The sequence below is a fragment of the Zingiber officinale genome, chromosome 4B (assembly GCF_018446385.1).
Source record: "Zingiber officinale cultivar Zhangliang chromosome 4B, Zo_v1.1, whole genome shotgun sequence".
NCBI classification, from domain to species: domain Eukaryota; kingdom Viridiplantae; phylum Streptophyta; class Magnoliopsida; order Zingiberales; family Zingiberaceae; genus Zingiber; species Zingiber officinale.
Genome location: NC_055993.1, coordinates 86,293,828 through 86,312,699, shown reverse-complemented (window position 1 = coordinate 86,312,699; position 18,872 = coordinate 86,293,828). Strand labels below are relative to the sequence as shown.

The 18,872-nt window shown below is 36.5% G+C and overlaps 1 pseudogene; it reads left to right on the top strand.

Annotated features, from left to right (window-relative positions):
• The window catches only part of LOC121978363, a 45,371-nt pseudogene that overhangs the window by 25,014 nt on the left and 1,485 nt on the right, over window positions 1–18,872 (top strand).

Here is an 18,872-nt window from a genome sequence, read left to right as displayed (position 1 = left end):
ACGTTCTAAAATAGATGTCTCTTATTTATGCACACATATTCAGTTTTTTGTTCCTGTTAAGACGGTAATTGTTTGGTATGTTTAAGTGGAATCTTCATCAATAATAACCTTGAACTTTTTGGAGATGTGGAACAAGTGTTTAATCCTAGCAATAGATTTGTGGTAAACTGTGAAAAATTTTAATAGTGAAAATTTTTAACAGTTATTTGTCCTGGACTGAATATGCAGTTTGTCCTTCTGTAGGTCACAATTCTGACTATGTTCACACTGATAACATTGTATTCGACCGTCATACCCATTTCTCTTTATGTTTCTGTTGAGGTGAGTGTTATTTCAAATTCACAATGTGTTTCATTTAGTATAACTAGAACTTTATGTGATTGTTTTACTGTCAGATGATCAAATTCATTCAATGCCCTCAGTTTATCAACAAAGATTTGCGTATGTATCATGCTGACACTAACACCTCTGCATTAGCACGTACATCAAATTTGAATGAGGAACTTGGCCAGGTAACAATATCTAGTTATTTTGTTCATCCTACCAACATATTTTCATTATTCTAATATGTATTGTCTATGAGTTTAGATAAGATTCCGCTATAGTAGATATAATTTTACACGATTATTCAGTTACATAGTGATATGCTCATTGTGCTCAAATTCTCATGCATTATTTGAGTGCTGTTACTTATCCATGTGAATGCTACATTTTTTAGTATTATTTGTTTCCAGCTGAATTCAAACATGTTTTAAAATTGGCTTTATTATGAAAATGAATATGGTTTGACTAACCATGTTGAAGATCACTAGTCCAGAATGAAGTCAGACAATTCCTATTCTGAAACGTAGAACGAATGCCAGGATTCTAGTCCTTTCATTGAGTTACCTCAGGCTAGAAGGTTTTGATTTATGAAGGATTCGATGGATTAAAAATAACAAAAGAAGAGAAATGAGAGTAGGATATTAGAAGCACTCATTTGTAATTAGAAGATTTTAAATCTGGAAATTGTGGATGGTTTGGTAGATAAATTTGTACTGTTAGGGAGTATCACTTATTTTTCTTCTTGAGAGTAGAGGAATTATAGGATTGGGATCTTCAAAGCTGAAGATTGAGTAGACCTATTAGGAGTGAAGGAACAAGACAAGCAGAATCTAGTGCAACAACAATGATAAACCAGCATATAAGGTGTGAAGTCAACTCTTTTGTGGCTAAATTATACATATAGATCTTATTCATCCATTGAACTCTATGTAAATCTTATTACATCAAGTTGGTTGAGGTTCTTTGGTTTTCCTCTATTTCTCATGCCTTCAATCCTATTTGATCCCACTTCTCTACACAAACTACCATCTGTCTTTAAACATGCCTGCATCTTAACCCCTTTTTTTATTTTGTTTTTCTAGGTAGGATCTCAATCTTAACAACTTTGGCAAAACTGAACCACCATCTTCTTTAACTCTTGACTATCACAATAACAATCACCCAAATGCCTCCTTTTGCCTAAACAATATACTATCACATCAACTGATCAACAATCACCCAAATCCCTCAATTAACGTCTTTCATAAAACATCCCTTAACAACACAAGAAAACACCGGTGAGGATATCACAACATCTTAGAATTATCCTCGTCACTTGTAGGATTTACCATACACTATTGAAGTGAAATTTAAAACCATGCTCGTAATAACCTATAATTAAACCTCAGAATAAAAAAAAACCTTTTATCATATATCTTAACTGACCTTCTTGAACACCTGACCAAACTCAGATATATGGTTTATTAATGAGTTAAACTGCATCCATGTTTCAAAATATTTAACATTACTATCATATATATAGGAAAACATGAGAATATCTAACACAAAATATTGAAAAATTAAGACTGAACAGGGTCAAGTTAGCTCAACACAAACTGGACAGACGAGTTGACCATGCCAATTTAGTTTTTTTTTTTTTAAATTTTCTGGTGCATTCCAGTTCATGGAGGTGATGGGATTGCCTGTAATTTGTGTCCTTGTTACTATATGGATGAACTTTTTTTATTTATCCATTCAATCAGCTCTTGTGCTTTTCTTGTTTCTAAATGTGAGTGCTTCTTGGTGTAGGTGGAGTACATATTCTCTGACAAAACAGGAACATTAACTAGAAATCTAATGGAGTTTTTCAAGTGTTAAATTGGTGGAGTGTCATATGGTGTAGGTATTACTGAAATTGAAAGAGGGCAAGCACAGCGGGAAGGGAGAATATTGAATGAGGTATATGTATCCCTTTTTGGAGGGATAGTAATCAACAATTATTCACTTTGGATAACCTGATATTACTTATTTCCTTCATTATTGGCTGTAGATTCAAAAGTCAGACACAGCTGCTTATGAAAAAGGTTTCAATTTCAATGATGATAGGATCATGTGTGGTGCTTGGAAGAACGAGCGTGATCCTGAGATATGCATGGTTAATCTTGTGATCTTCACTGAAATATTTCTTTGACATTTGATTGTAGAGAAGCCCTTCTGAGAGTTCATTCAGATGTGTCCTCTATCTTCTTCATGAGGAGTTACCTAAGTCCATCTAGTTAATAACCCACTACACATACCATAAGGAACGCGTTGCAGGGTCCGACTGTAACGTCTCGGCAAGGACCGCTACATCTCCAGAACTCGGGTGTAGTGATAAATATGCAAGAGTTCGCGTTACAGGTCCGACTGTAACATCTCAGCAAGGACCGCTACATCTCCATGAGAACTTGGGTGTAGTGTTAAATAGGCAAAAGTTCTCACACCATAGGTTAGATAAGAACAAATATAATAGGAAAACTAATAATCTAAGATTTGGAACATGGAATATAGGAACTCTCATTGGTAAATCAATGGAGGTAGTAGATATGATGATTAGGAGAAAAATTAGTATTTTGTGTGTACAAGAGACAAAATGGATAGGCGAGAAGGCAAAGATGATAGAGAACTCGGGTTTTAAGTTATGGTACACTGGAAAGAGTAAAGCAAGAAATGGAGTGGGTATCATTGTGGATAATTTGTTAAAGGATGAAGTTGTAAGAGTAGTTAGAAAAGGGGATAGAATTATAGCCCTTAAGATAATAGTGGCGAAAGAAACTATGAACATAATTAGCGTATATGCACCACAAGTAGGATTAGATGAAGCTAACAAATCAAGGTTTTGGGAGGACTTAGATGAAATATTACAAAATATTCCACCAAATGAAATGATTTTAATAGGAGGTGATCTAAATGTGCATGTCGGAGTGAAAAATGAGGAATATGGGAGAGTACATGGGAGTTATGGGTTTGGAACGAGGAATGAAGAAGGGAAAACTATATTAGATTTTGCGATAGCATATGACCTTATATTAGTTAATACGTTTTTTAAGAAAAGAGAAGAACACTTAGTCACATTCAAAAGTGGGAATAATAAATCGCAAATTGACTTTCTTATGGTTAGGAAGAAGGATAGAAAGATTTGTAAAGATTGCAAAGTCATCCCAGGAGAAAGCTTAACTACCCAACATAGGGTAGTAGTGTTGGATATACGCCTTAAACATAGTATCAATAGAAAGAAAATATATACAATTCCTAGAATTAAGTGGTGGAAGTTAAAGGATGAGAAACAAAATATATTTAAGGAGAAGGTAGAAGTACAAGCATTAGGTGAAATATACGATGACTCTAATACAACATGAGATAAGATGGTATCAAAGTTGAAAATAGTAGCTAAGAGTGTACTCGGTGAGTCAAAGGGACATGCACCACTAAGTAAAGAATCTTGGTGGTGGAATGAGAAAGTACAAGAGAAAGTGAAAGAAAAACGAATAGCTTATAAGGAATTATATATTTGTAAGAACGAGGAAAACTTAAAAAAATATACAATAGCCAAGAAAGAAGCTAAGAAAGTAGTGAGTGAAGCAAAAAATGAAACTTTTGAACGGTTATATCAAAAATTGGATACAAAAGAAGGGGAAAGAGATATTTATAGAATAGCTAAAGTGAGAGAAAGGAAAACAAGAGATCTTAGCCAAATAAAATGTATTAAAGATGAATGTAATAGGGTATTAGTAAATGATGAAGAAATAAAAGAGCGGTGGAAGAGGTATTTTCATCAACTTTTTAATGAAGGTTTAGGTAACCAACTTAACTTAGGTAATTTAATTAGGTTAAATGAGCATAGAAATTTTAATTTTTATCGTAGAATTCAAACTTCAGAAGTAAAACAAACTTTCAATGAGATGCACAATGGAAAAGCCGTTGGACCAGATGATATTCCGATAGAGGTATGGAAGTGCTTAGGTAAACAAGGTATTGAATGACTTACAAAATTATTTAACATGATATTGAAAACGAAAAGAATGTCTGATCAATGGAGGATAAGTACTCTAGTTCCCTTATATAAGAACAAGGGAGACATACAAAATTGTGCAAACTATAGAGGTATTAAACTAATGAGTCATACTATGAAACTTTGGGAAAAAGTAATAGAAAAAAGATTAAGGAAGGGGACCACAGTGACAGAAAATCAATTTGGGTTCATGCCTGGAAGGTCGACAATAGAGCTATACATCTCCTTAGACAATTAATTGAAAAATATCGGGAGCAAAAACAAGATCTACACATGGTATTCATTGACTTAGAAAAAGCTTATGATAGAGTCCCAAGAGAAATTATATGGAGAATTTTAGAAAAGAGAGGTGTTAGCATAACATATATTGAACTAATTAAGGATATGTATGAGGATGTAACGACCAAAGTAAAGACTTCAGGCGGAGTAACTGAAGCATTTCCAATAAAGATAGAGTTACATTAGGGATCAGCCCTAAGTCCCTATCTTTTTACACTAATTATGGACGAACTCACTGCGTACATTCAAGACAGAGTACGATGGTGCATGTTGTTTGCAGATGATATTATTTTGGTAGATGAGACACGTGAAGGAGTAAATGCTAAGCTAGAATCTTGGAGGGAAACACTAGAAGGGAAAGATTTTAAGCTTAGTAGATTAAAGACAGAATATATGAAATTTAAATTTAACAATATTAGAAGTAATGAAACAATTGTTAAGATAGGAGAGGACGAGTTAACCGAGAGATTTAAATATTTAGGATCATTTTTACAAAATGATGGAGGGATTGAGAGAGACGTCTTACATAGAATACAAGCAGGATGGGTGAAATGGAGGGGAGCGTCAGGTGTTTTATGTGACCGTAAAGTACCTCTTAAACTTAAAGGTAAGTTCTATAAAACCGCTGTTAGACCTGCTATGTTATATGGAGCTGAATGTTGGGCTATGACTCGAGCACATGAGCATAAGATGAGAGTTGCAGAGATGAGGATGTTAAGGTGGATGTGTAGACATACGAAGATGGACAAAATAAGGAATGAGAGCATTAGAGAGAAAGTCGGAGTTGCATCTATTGAGGACAAACTCCGAGAGACACGTTTAAGATGGTACGGACATGTACTTAGACGACCAATAAATGCTCCGGTTAGGCGATGTGAAACTATGATAAACATGCATATCAAACGAGGAAGAGGAAGACCAAAAAAGACTTGGTTAGCAACAATAAAACAAGATAAAATTTATTTAAATATAGATGATGATATAATAGGAGATAGAGCTCAATGGTGTAAAAGGATTCATACAGCCGACTCCACCTAGTGGGAAAAGGCTTGGTTGTTGTTGTTGTTGTTGTACATACCATAAGGTAGTTCTTTTTATAATGGTTTAATAAATACCATATACTAATTATTAGGAAAACCTTTTTCTTGATGTATTGTTATGATTAATTAGTATAACTATCCTGCAGAAGCCATATTGATTGCTTCTATCTTTGCCTAAACTGCATGCCCACCTCATTTCATGTTTTTCTTCTTGTTGCCTGTGTCTAACTCCACATGCACAGATCACATTGCCAAGTCTGGTGCTTCTGAGCAATCAACACTTGTGCTCTCTTGTTTCCCTTTTCTATTCACCCTCTTTTTGTGTTGGTTGGCAACTCTTGAAGAGGGGATGTTAATTCATCCAATTCCCACCACTTCTCATCTGATTCTAAGAGAGCTTCAATCCTCCCTAATGAGGCCTAGACAAACTTTACATGTCAGATTGATTTCATGTAACAAATTTGACCAAAATTGTTTCATGATCATTTTTCATTTGGTCACTGAAAGAATGGGTGGATTCCAATAGTCTTTTAAGTGCATCTATCTATTCAGATTTAAAATTTAAGAAGAAAATGACTACATGGTCTGATTTTTTTGGGCAAATGGGCGATGGGTTATAGTGGGTTGAGGACATTTATGACAGGGAAACACTTTGATTGAGGCACCTTTTGACATTTTGGAAAGAGGGGTACCCCTTTGACTGATTGGAAAAAAGGTGCTCATTTGATATTTGCCCTTTTTTAATTTGATGTTTTTCTTGGAACTGGGAATGAGATAGACAAAACTCAAAAGAATAAAAACCCAATAAATAGGATAGGAATTCATTAGTGAGATAATTAAGAGAGAATTTTGGAGAGCATATGCATCTTTATATCAATTTTTGTGGTTGTTTATATATGATACTTTGAAATTAGGCCAAAGTGGTTGGGTTGTCATATCTTCATGACTGTTGGTTCTTTAGCTATATCCTTGGTAATTTTTGGTGTAAATTTTGATTGATGACTACTCTGATTGTGTCTCATTTTGCTGAGGAATTTATTTGAATACAGATATATTTGGCTTCTTGGAGTCTTTCATCCTAGTGACATAAAATTTAAGAAATGCAGGAGATACTATTTGTTTTTTTCCCTTTATTGGAAAATAGCCTATCCATCAGACTTATTTGAGATACAATAGTATTTTGAAATAAATCATTTGGCGTTTTGGAGTCTTTCATCCCAGCCACATAAAATTTAGATACTATATGAGCTTTGTTTTTTTTTCCTTTATTGGATTTAGCCAATCCATTAGGCTTAGTTGCAATACAATAGTATTTTGAAATAAATCCTATTTCATATGTAGGAATTTTTCAGATGTCTTGCATTATGCCATACTGTTCTCCCAGAAGGTGATGAGTCTCTTGAAAAAATTGTTTATCAAGCTGCATCACCAGATGAGGCTGCTCTTGTAACTGCTGCTAAGCACTTTGGTTTTTCTTTTAAAGGTAACACTGGTGTTTTTATTCCCTTGTAAATTGTGTGCTATCTGTTCAATGAAGATGAGATCCTTCTAGCCTACCTCAACTACTTGGGACTAAGTCATATATTATTTCTCTCTGATATTTCAAATATATCCCAAATACTCTTTTACATGTATATTGATCGAGGTTCTAACTTTTAAATTTTGATATAATTTCTATAAAAGAATCTTTAGTTTATCGGCATTTATAAGCATCTACACATCAAAATTGATTAGATCATCTAGGTTTGGAACTCAGTTTGAGTTGGTCATGGACTGTGGACAATTGAATCAGCATTGATATTGATGGCAGAGATGACCTCAAAGGATAAATACCAAAGAATCAAAGATTTCATCTTGTTGGAAAATGTCATCTCTAACCACGAGCATTTATAACTCATGTAAAATAGTTCAATTGCAATTTATTTTTGGTTTATGCAGGCGCGCTCCCACTACAGTTATGCTATGTGAATCACATGTTGAAAGGATGGGAAATATACAGGATGTATCCTATGAAATCTTAAATGTCCTAGAGTTTAATAGGTTAGTGTATTCTTGTTACAGATGATTTTTCTTCAAAGTTGATAGTCTTATGTGACTTTAAATTGCCAGTTTGCTTTATGATAGTACAAGGAAGCGCCAATCAGTAGGGTGCCGCTATCCGAATGGGAGGCTTGTTATCTATTGTAAGGTAAGATCTTGAATTTTGGTACTTACTACTTACTAGGTTATCGTATGGTAGGCTGAAGTCTTGTGTATCTGAAATCATTTGAACTATCCACAGGGTGCCGATACTGTTATATATGAAAGACTGGCTGATGCCTCTCAAGATATTAAAAGATTAACCAGGGAGCACAGTTTGGTTCATCAGGTCTACTGACGCTTTGCCTTGCTTATAGAGAATTGACAATTGATACATTTGAAAAATGGAATGAGAAATTTGTTCAAGCGAAATCTTCTCTAAGAGACAGAAGAAACTCAATGAGGTATCTAATGATATTACTCTTGTGTATTTGTGCGTGTTACATAAAACCTGGTTGCATTTTCCTTATCTACATATTACTCGATGAGCATCTTCTGATTTTTATTTAGTGATAGCATATATCACCCAATTATTTGATTATCCTAGTGATAAAACTTAAAGGGACTTGCTAAACAATTTTGTATTTCAGGGTAAAAATGCATGTCTAGAATCAAGGATTAAAATCTTGGAGAAATTTTCTTGTAAAACATGTATTGGGTACATTTTGTCAACTTAAATTAGAATAATATTTTGTAGATGTTCATGCAAATATCATGACTAGTCTACTTTGTGGATGTTACAACATCTCTGGTGTGGTAGACATTGATTGCTAATCTAGGGACAAACTGATACTTATTGTAGTAAACAAGAACTACCGGACCATTGGAATTATTGACAAGATTTGTTGTTAGTTGGTGACAGAGTTTTTTATCACTTACCTTATATAATTTATTTCAATTTCTTTAGGATGTCATAATCACAATATTATTATATTTAATACAGTCTCTTCCTCCTCTCCTGCTTTTATCTTGTTTGCAATTCTTTATTTTTAAAATTGTTTGAATATGCTATTGGTACACTTTTAATGCATAAATCCTTGTCTAAAATAAGAGTTAGTGTTTGAATATCTTTTGGTTCATGTAACTTCTGTAAAAGGCTTTTATAACATCTTTCTTTAGTGTAACTTTTCTAACAGACCAATTAGCATTACCATTTAAATTAAATAGGAATTTGCAATATGTTCCAAAATGCTTGAGCTCAACTATACTATTGAATATCAAGTACATCACATTCAGTTGCTCCTTACCCTCAAACTGTCTCGGTTCACTTTTAAACTATAAACATGTAAAGTAACATCAAATGCTATCAATGGGCTAGTCTGAGCTGAGTATACATTGGATCACTTCTCTTTCTTGTTTTTTAAGGGAAAGGAAGATGAGTGCAAGAAGAGATGGGAAAAAAAAACTAGAGAGTCCAATAAAACTAAACAGGATCAAGTGGGGGGAGATGAGGAACTTCAATGGAACAGATTAAATTCACTGATTTGGTAATATATATTATTCAACCCTCTTACCAAGTGTTTATACTCCTGGAAACTGCCTAGCTCAGCCAATCTGTATTTTATCTTTATCATTATATGAGTTGGTTAGGCAAGGATTAATTTAGAAGCAAGTCTCTCTTTTAACTTGAATTTAGATTTCATGCACTCATGTTCAGTTTTTGCTGCCATATTAAAACAATCATACACAAACCTGCAGAAACCAATTTGAATTCTTGGCTTCAACCGGAGGAGAACCATCCATCTTTATAAATCACTTCAGAAGTACATATTCTAGTTATAGAAAAATGTGCACGTAAAGGCCTAAGATATCTAAGGGTGAATGAGAGAACTTAAAGTTCACATGGTGATTCCAAAGCTTTTATGGATATTTATTATAACTCTTCAATTTGTATCCATTTTCTTAAGGATGAGTCAGTTATTCATAGTCTTCAAATGTTTCCAAGGTTTAGGAACTTTTTGTTGTATTTATATTTAATTTATTTCAAGGTTTAGAAAATTAATTAGCATTTATCTTTTCCCATAGTCCTTAGCTCTATAAAAAGGATGAGTCTTGTACTTGCTGTGACATCATTTTAGAATAGAAATTGCTTTTTTGCTTAAACTACTTCCTCTCTTTTCTTATTTTTTCTTATCTACTCTCTCTTCTTTCAAACATGATTATGAATTGATTCAGTTTCACATAATTCTGAATGGCCAATTTCAATAGGCCTCATTACATACCTCCCTCATCTGAACAGTCAAAAAACCTGTGGCACTCTGATGATGTCAAATTGATTAGTCTGAGTTTAACTGAAATTTATAGGTTAACATGCAAATGTTTATATTTAAATTGCATTGCTGACTTAGTAAATTATCCTGTGCTGGTATCCTATTAATCTTGTTATCATCTAATTTTCTAAACTCATATGCATCTCTTTTCTTGATCATGCTTGGCTGGTATTTGACATCAAGACTTGACATGTTCATCAAGTTTGCACAATTGGAAGTCAATTTCTTTGCCATATTTTATAATGTCTTGCACCTAAACATGTTCATCAAGTTTGCACAATTGGAAGTCAATTTCTTTACCATATTTTATAATGTCTTGCACCTAAACCGTAAACCCTAAACCCTTCTAAGTTTTGCTCAAGTAATTTTGCAACTCACTTTTTATTTTTTAACACTTCAATTGATTTATGTATTGTTCAGCGTTTAAATCTAAATTTCTTTAATGTAGGTGGCAGAGATGATAGAAAAGGATCTTATTCTGATAGGATGCACTGCTATTGAGGACAAGCTTCAAGAAGGTGTTCCAGACATTGAAACTTTGTCCAGAGCTGGAATAAAGATTTGGGTTCTGACTGGGGATAAATTGGAAACTGCAATAAACATAGCATATGGTATGACAAACATTTGTCTTCCATGCCTGTAGTCGCATGAAATTGAGACCATCCACAATATCATGAATAAATTCCTTGCTGTATTCTCTAGTTGAAAGATTAAGTCCTTTCTGTATGGTTTGCAGCATGCAACCTGATCAATAATGACATGAAACAATTCATTATCACTTCAGAAACTGATGCAATTAGAGAGGTTGAGGAGAAGGTAAGATGATGCTATAATTCGATAAATAAAATTTTATAAGTTGCTACTAGTCTGTGCAAGACATGGTTCCTGGGACATGTATTGGTTTACATGATTGCTGGATTCAATGTTTTAGTCATTTTTTTTTTTATAGTTCAAATGGTATGGCTATCTTAGTACCTTTCAAATAAAATTTGTTTTTCATGACATCTGGATTTTCAGTTTCTATTTTTGTATACTTTTTTTACAGTGATATGGATAATAATCTGTTATTAGGCTGGTAGCATTGTTACACATTCTTAAAAAAAGAAATTTTGTTTTATTACTACAACTGGCTCTACCCACCCCTTGAACAATTTCATTGCCCCCTTTTTTTGTTGCAATTGGTTGGCCATTGCAAACATGTGGCAAAAGGCGAAATCGCTCGCCCCCAACGCCCCCGCCGCACCCGACCCAAGGTCATCACGAGGGAGGTAAATCACAGCATCCTGAGCGAGTATGTGGTAGGTGGGGTGAGTTGCACAGGGACCGGGGATTTACGCCCCGACTACTGCAAACATGAACATTGCAGTAATTGCTATTATGACCATTATTACCAGCATTGTATTCTTCCATTTTGAACATCACCATGATTATACCACCACCATAATCGCCCCCTTCATTTCACCACTCGACCATTTCTATAGCCACCAATACCAATAGCAGTAGTATAGAGTTTAGACCATAAGTAACCATATCAATGCCGGCAATCATGACTAATGCTACCACCAATATTAGCATTACTTTTGCATCCCCTTCCAAGGTATCACCAGGAATGCTGCTTTTACGCGCATTTGCCTCACAAATGTTCCAATACTGCCCACTAATTAATTTCATGGGGACATTTTAAAATCAAATTCAAACAAAGATGGATATTGCTTTCTTTCTTTCAGTTTTTTTCCCCCAGATTAATGATCCTCTCTTATCATCACTAAGAAATTTATGAGAACCATGTCTTGGCTCAAGCTTATATTTCTATTGCCAGGGTGATCCCGTGGAGATTTCACAGGTTATTAGAGATTCAGTGAGTCATGATCTCAAACGATGTCTTGAAGAAGCTCAGGAGGGCGTTCACATAGCTGTACAAAAATTGGTGCTAGTAATTGATGGCAAATGTCTAATGTATGCACTGGACCCAAATTTATGTGTCAATCTTCTCAAGCTAAGCTTGAATTGTAGTTCAGTAGTCTGCTGCCGTGTTTCTCCACTTCAAAAGGCGCAGGTAATTTTCTAGGTGTTTTACTCTATTGACATTAAACATTTTTCCGTAGACATTATCCTTTGGTAACATATAACAAGGTGATTCTTACAATATTCACGAAATGATTTATAAAGAATTTCATAGCTGGACTTATAGTATTCATAAAATGATTTAAAAGAATTTTTTAGGTAGACTTATTTGTATCTGTGATACATTTTTAGATTACTTCACATGTAACTTTGTGAAAAAATGATTACCCATCTGGCCCATGTTTAACTCGTGAGTAGAAATAAGTTTTGACATATATTGAATCTTTCAATGTCTTGGGCCTCTTGGCTTAATTTCTTATGGATTTCTATTGAACATGTTCCTTGTCCATATAATCAAATCTTTCCAGTAATTACCATATCAGCTTATATATATTGTTTATTTTCTAATAATAATTTATCCTTCAACATTTGTTCCATTTCTTTGAGTTCTTACATGATTCTGTAGGACTGAATTGCTTCCTTTACTTCTTGTTTAATGATTCCCCTCCATTAGTATGATATATATATATATATAAAATAATCTTTCAAACTGAATAATTTGAATTTTTACCCCTGATTTAAGTTAGTTCAGAAATGTAGTGTTATATTCATCTTGTGACTTGTCAGGTCACTAGCTTGGTCAAGAAATGAGCTCGCAAAATAACTCTTAGTATAGGTGATGGGGCAAATGATGTTAGTATCATTCAGTCTGCTCATGTTGGTGTTGGCATAAGTGGTTTGGAAGGAATGCAAGCTGTAATGGCTAGTGATTTTGCCATTGCCCAGTTTCGCTTCCTTAAAGATCTCCTGCTGGTGCATGGAAGATGGTCATATATCAGATTATGCAAGGTAACTTTGTTTTGCTTGTTCAACCTATGCACCTAAGCCTATTTTATCACCGACAGAAGTAATTTACTAAGTTCTAAATGCAGGTTATTACTTATTTTTTCTACAAGAATCTTACATTCACGTTGACTCAATTTTGGTTCACCTTTCATACTGGCTTCTCTTAATTTTGGTTCACCTTTCATACTGGCTTCTCTTGCCAGAGATTTTATGATGATTGGTTTCAGTCATTATACAATGTTGATTTTACAGCTCTTCCTGTAATCATTCTTGGGCTCTTTGACAAGGTAGTTGTCTTAGTTTTCTTCTACACGTAGAATGTTCTTTCTATTAAGGTTGCAGTTCTAATTGTGGATGCTACTCTGCAGGATGTCAGTGCTTCTCTAGCAAAGAAGTATCCCCAGCTTTACCAGGAAGGAATTACAAATACATATTTCAAGTGGGGAGTTGTGGCTGTATGGGATTTTTTTGCTTTCTACCAGTCTCTAATCTTCTATTATTTCACAACTAGTGCAAGTGAGAATGGTCATAATTCTTCAGCAAAGATATTTAGTCTTTGGGATGTCAGTACAATGGCCTTCACTTGTGTTGTCGTAACTGTCAACTTGCGTCTTCTTATGGCATGCAATTCAGTTACAAGATGGCACCGTCTTAGTATTTTAGGAAGCATTTTGGCCTGGTTTGTTTTTATCTTTATATACTCTGGAGTAATGACCCCTAATGATAGACAAGTAAGTTCTTGTGCTTCTTTTTTTTCGTTTCTATTCACTTCAATTCTCATTGCTGTACTATTGCTGCAGGAAAATATATATTTTGCAATATATGTGCTGCAGTGCTGATAAGCACATTCTATTTCCACCTTACTCTTCTCCTTGTCCCCATTGTTGCACTTTTTGGCGACTTCTTATACCTGGGGTAAGTTTTTCATTAAATGCTGGCGAATGGTAATATCAGTTTCTTGTTTAGATTGCTAAAATCTGAGTCAATTATATCATTCAGTAAAGGGTAGCCCGGTGCACGAAGTTCCTGCCATGCGAGGCCTAGCGAAGAATCAATTACACGCAGCCTTATCCTACTTTTTACAAGAGGTTATTTTCAGGATTCGAACCCGTAATCTTTTGGTCACAAAGTAATAACTTTACCGTTGCACTAAGACTCTCCTTCTATAAAACATTAATATTTTCTAATTAGAAATCCTCTTTAATCTATACGGCAAATTATTGAACCATGTAGATGAAGTTTTGAAATATCCAAATCATGTACCCAAGTTTCAAAATTACTAAATCATGCACCTCATACCCATTTTGCCCCTTTGCATTTACCCCAATCGATTGCTATAGTGTAGCAATCAATTTGGGATATTGTTCATCAACACAGTAAGGTCCCGAATCGATTGCTATAATGTAACAATCGATTATTTTTTATTTTTGTCAAATGATCGATTTGTGTTCAAAAAATTAGTGCTTTTAATATATTGTGTTAAATTAATGTTGAGAGCATGAATATAATCAGGAGAACTAGAAGAACACATTCCGAGCTCTCTAGGTTTATCAGCCGATTTCGATCAAAACTGGTTGATAGACCTAGAGAGCTTGGAATGACATGGGATCAGGTCCTATGCATTCGTCTAGTTCTCTTGATTGTATTCATGCCCTCAAACATCAATTTGACACACTATATTTGATGTGTATAGATTATATACACTTATTATGCATGTTTTGAAGCACATTCATATACTTTACACATGCTTTGTCTATGCACTTTTATACTTCTTGTCTTACTTTCAGTATAATTATTCTCTTTGTTTGGAGATCTGCTCTTTGTACATTTTCTGTTGACAGGAGTCAAATGTGGAGAGAAAGCGATATTCGTGGTCAATCCAGATAGCAACTAAAGGCAAACAATACTGGCCATGTGATCCACACGGTCATGTCAAAGAAGCAAGGAAAAAAATAACTCTGGCCGTGTGGTGCACACTACCAGTGTGGCTTCACCAAAGGGGGAGAAAGGCATGGCCGTGTGGCCTCCACACGGTCGTGTCACTCTAGCAGTATATCCAGAGCATGGTCGTGTAGATCCACATGACCATGCAATATCTTCAGAGAGCAAGCATAGGTTGGCCGTGTGACCCACACGACCGTGCAACATCTCCACAGAGCAAGCATAGGTTGGCCGTGTGACCCACACGATCGTGCAAGATTTCCAGAGAGTAAAAATGCCCAGGCCGTGTGAGATACATGGCCGTGTAGGCCATCCAGAGACAAAGCAGAACACGGCCGTGTGACCTCCACACGACCGTGTCACCCTGGTCAAGAGCAGAATGCAGGAGGCCGTGTGAGAGCCACACGACCGTGTGGTACCCATGCCCCTGCTCTATAAAAGGGGGTTTCTTCCCCTTTCTTGGGAGGAGGCTCTCCCTTTAGGGAGATCCATCTTGGTGTTAGTCTCTATCATCTCCAGCCTTGATCCAGTGATCCGAGGCCGTCTCCTTCTCCACATCGACTCCGGAAGCTCAGGATTGGTTTTGAAGATCACTCGTCGTCATTGGATAAGCATTTCTCTTCTCTTCTCTTGGATTTGGGATTAGAATGCTTGTAATCTTTATGTCTTCAAATCTTATTTCTTGTGCCATGGAGTAGATCTATTGTTCTAGGATTAAGCGAGTAATTGTGGTGTGACTCGATGTAAAAACTCATGGATATGCCAATTCCCTATCTCGATGATGTTAGTATGCTTTATATCTATTTGATTGTGTGGATTCATGTGTGTGGACTTCATTACCATGTTTGATTGAATGTCTGTGCTGCTTGTGGATCTCGTAGAGGGATACCCTAGATCGTATGATCGAGGGACGCTAGTGACAGTCCCGCTAACGAACGTCTAGGGTGTCATCTTGAAAGGTGAAGCAAGTTTCTACAAAGAGGTGGGATGGATGAATGCAATTATTATCTTCATCATTATGTACATTAAGTAGAGATGTGTTTCTGTGTTGTATGACCGAGGGACGCTAGTGACAGCCAATCCCACTAATGGACTTCATAGGAATCATATCTATTTAGTGGTTAATGATGTCGATCAAAGCCCCTTGCCGGTTGTCTTTTGCAGGATAACCGGTAACTTCCTACAAATGCATGTTAATTGAGGATATTAGTTGGTGAACCATCTTACATTGATGAATATCACAACGAAATCGAACTTCTAGAACACTCGCAAAAGCCAAAGTTCTCATTTACTTTCTTATTTCTATTTCTTGTTTCTTGCTCAACACAACTTTTATCTGATTGATTATTTAGTTAATTCTTTGTGAGACATCTCTAGTGCTTATAATCAGTCCTTGTGGGATTGATATTTTTTTTGTATTACTGACGACATAACCGTACACTTACGGTACATAGTTGCACGCTCGTGTGGGTCACACGACCAACCTATGCTTGCTCTCTGGAGATATTGCACGACCATATGGATCTACACGGCCATGCTCTGGATATGATGATAGGGTGACACGGCCGTGTGGAGGCCACACGACCATGCCTTTCTCCTCCTCTGGTGAAGCCACACGGGTAGTGTGCATGCACCACACGACCAGAGTCATTTTTCTCTTTGCTTCTTTGACATGGCCGTGTGGATCACACGGTCGTGCCAGCAGACTAGAGCCAAGGCAACACATGGTTGTGTGGATTCACACGGCCATGTCACGACCTGTGCAAGGGCTGTGCCAAGTGCTATAAAAGGGTTTTTTTCTCCCCTTTTATGGATCTTTGGCTTGGGGCTTGCCCCTATTCCTTGGAGAAGGGTTCTCCCTCTTGGGGGAACCCTAGAAGCCTCATCTTCGCCGATCTGTCCATCTCTGGAGCAAGGGAACGCCCCCAAGGACACCACGTTTCAAGGATAAACACTTTCCTCTCTCTATTTCTTTGTATTGGGTTGTAGTTTGTTTCTTTCATCTTTGGTTATATTTCTTTTGCTATGGAGTAGATCTCTAGATCTAGGATGTAGGAAATTATAATGTGATTGTGGATGTATGAACTATATATTTGGATATTTCCTTATTCAATGAAGTGTTATGTCATGTTCTATTTGTGTTGTGCCTTCTATGTGTTTGATGAAGTGTGTGAATGGTGCAAACATGTAGATGTGGATTGATTGTAGATCCTGTAGAGGGATACCCTAGATCGTATGATCGAGGGACGCTAATGACAGGCAGATCCCTCTAACGGACGTCTAGGGTATCAACTTGAAAGGAGAAGCAATTCTCTACAAGGAAGTAGGTAGTCGTAGTCAATTGTAATCCTCATCTCTATGTTTATTAAGTAGTGCATGTGTTCCTATGTTGTATGACCGAGGGACGCTAGTGACAGGCATATTCTGCTATCGGACTTGATAGGAATCATTCCTATTTAATTGCAAGGGATGTTGATCTAACTACCCTGCCGGTTGTCCACTAAAGGGGATAGTCGGTAACTTTCTACATATGCATAAGAATGGAGGTAAAGAGATGAATAATGCATAGGGTCCTTAACTAGCATCATAGTGAAACCGAAATCCTAGTATCTATCCATCCGCAAACCCAACTCTCCCTCTTTTCTCTACTCTTTACATTCTCTCTTTTCTTCACTCTCTCTTTTCCAATTAACCTTCAATTGTCTAGATAGCTCGTCGTGCAAAATTAACTAGTCAATAGTCCCTGTGGATTCGATATCTTTTGTATCACTGACGACGTAATTGTGCACTTGCACTGACGTAACAATATTGAGAGCAACGATTTTTTTAAAACACGAATGCATCTAAAAATTTGATTTATATTTAAAAAATCACTACTCTCAATATATTAGGTTAAATTATGTTTAAGGACATAAATATAATCAGGAGAACTATACGAACACATAGAACTTGATTTTATGTCATTCCGAGCTCTCTAAGTTCATCTGTTAATTTTGCTTGAAACTGGTTAAAATTGGCTAATGGACTTAGAGAGTTTAGAATGATATGGAACCAGGTCCTATGTGTTTGTCCAATTCTCATAATTATATTCATGCCCTTAAACATTAATTTGACCCAATATATTGAAAGCAGGGACGTAATCACTTGAGGACGAGGGGGTGCGACTGCACCCCCCCCCCCCCTCAGATTTTAAAAAAAAGCTTAGGTTTTTATGTAAATTGAATTACTCCCCTTTACAATGAGGAAGCAATGATTTGAGAGACAAAGATTGGTGAATCGCAACAATATTTGAGAAGAATATGAAATGAGCAAGGAAAAATGCGGTGTACTTTGACATGAGAGGGATCAAGGAAAGCATAGCAGCTTGTCTCCATGGAGAGCAGGAGCTGGTGGTCATTGACGACGCAATAGAGGGCGGAGACGACCTCGACAGATGTTTGCAAGCAACGGAGGAAAAGAGAGACGGCGACGTGATGGATTAGGAATCCAGAATCACGAAGCTGCTTCCTGGCTGTCCATGCCCGGATCCGACCCTCGTTGGCCATCGGCAGGTCCCAAGGATGTCGCTCGTGCGCCACCTAGAAAAAAGGTAGATCCGCTACCTTAGCGGCCCCCCTAGTGCCGGCCCCACGGATATGGAGGGAGGTTCATGCAGGTACACAGGCCATAGGCGCATGGCGGAGTAAACCCCAGGTCGTCAGTTCCTGAGAATCGACCCCTAGCCATTACGCCAGAGATACCATGCGCCCACCGTCGTGCGCCACCTAGAGCGACTCCATGTGGTCGATCCGGTTGTCATGCTGCATCACCACCACATTTTGATCCCTCTCCGCCTCTCCACTACAATGTCTGGAACCAACAAACCAAGGTCAATGGGTTAAGGAGCCCCACAAGCTCCCACTCCATTGATTGGATTAAATTTTCATCTTATTTTAAAATTCTAGAAAATAGAATTTGTTCGACTAATTCAAATTACTCAACTCTTTTTCCCCTTTGTTT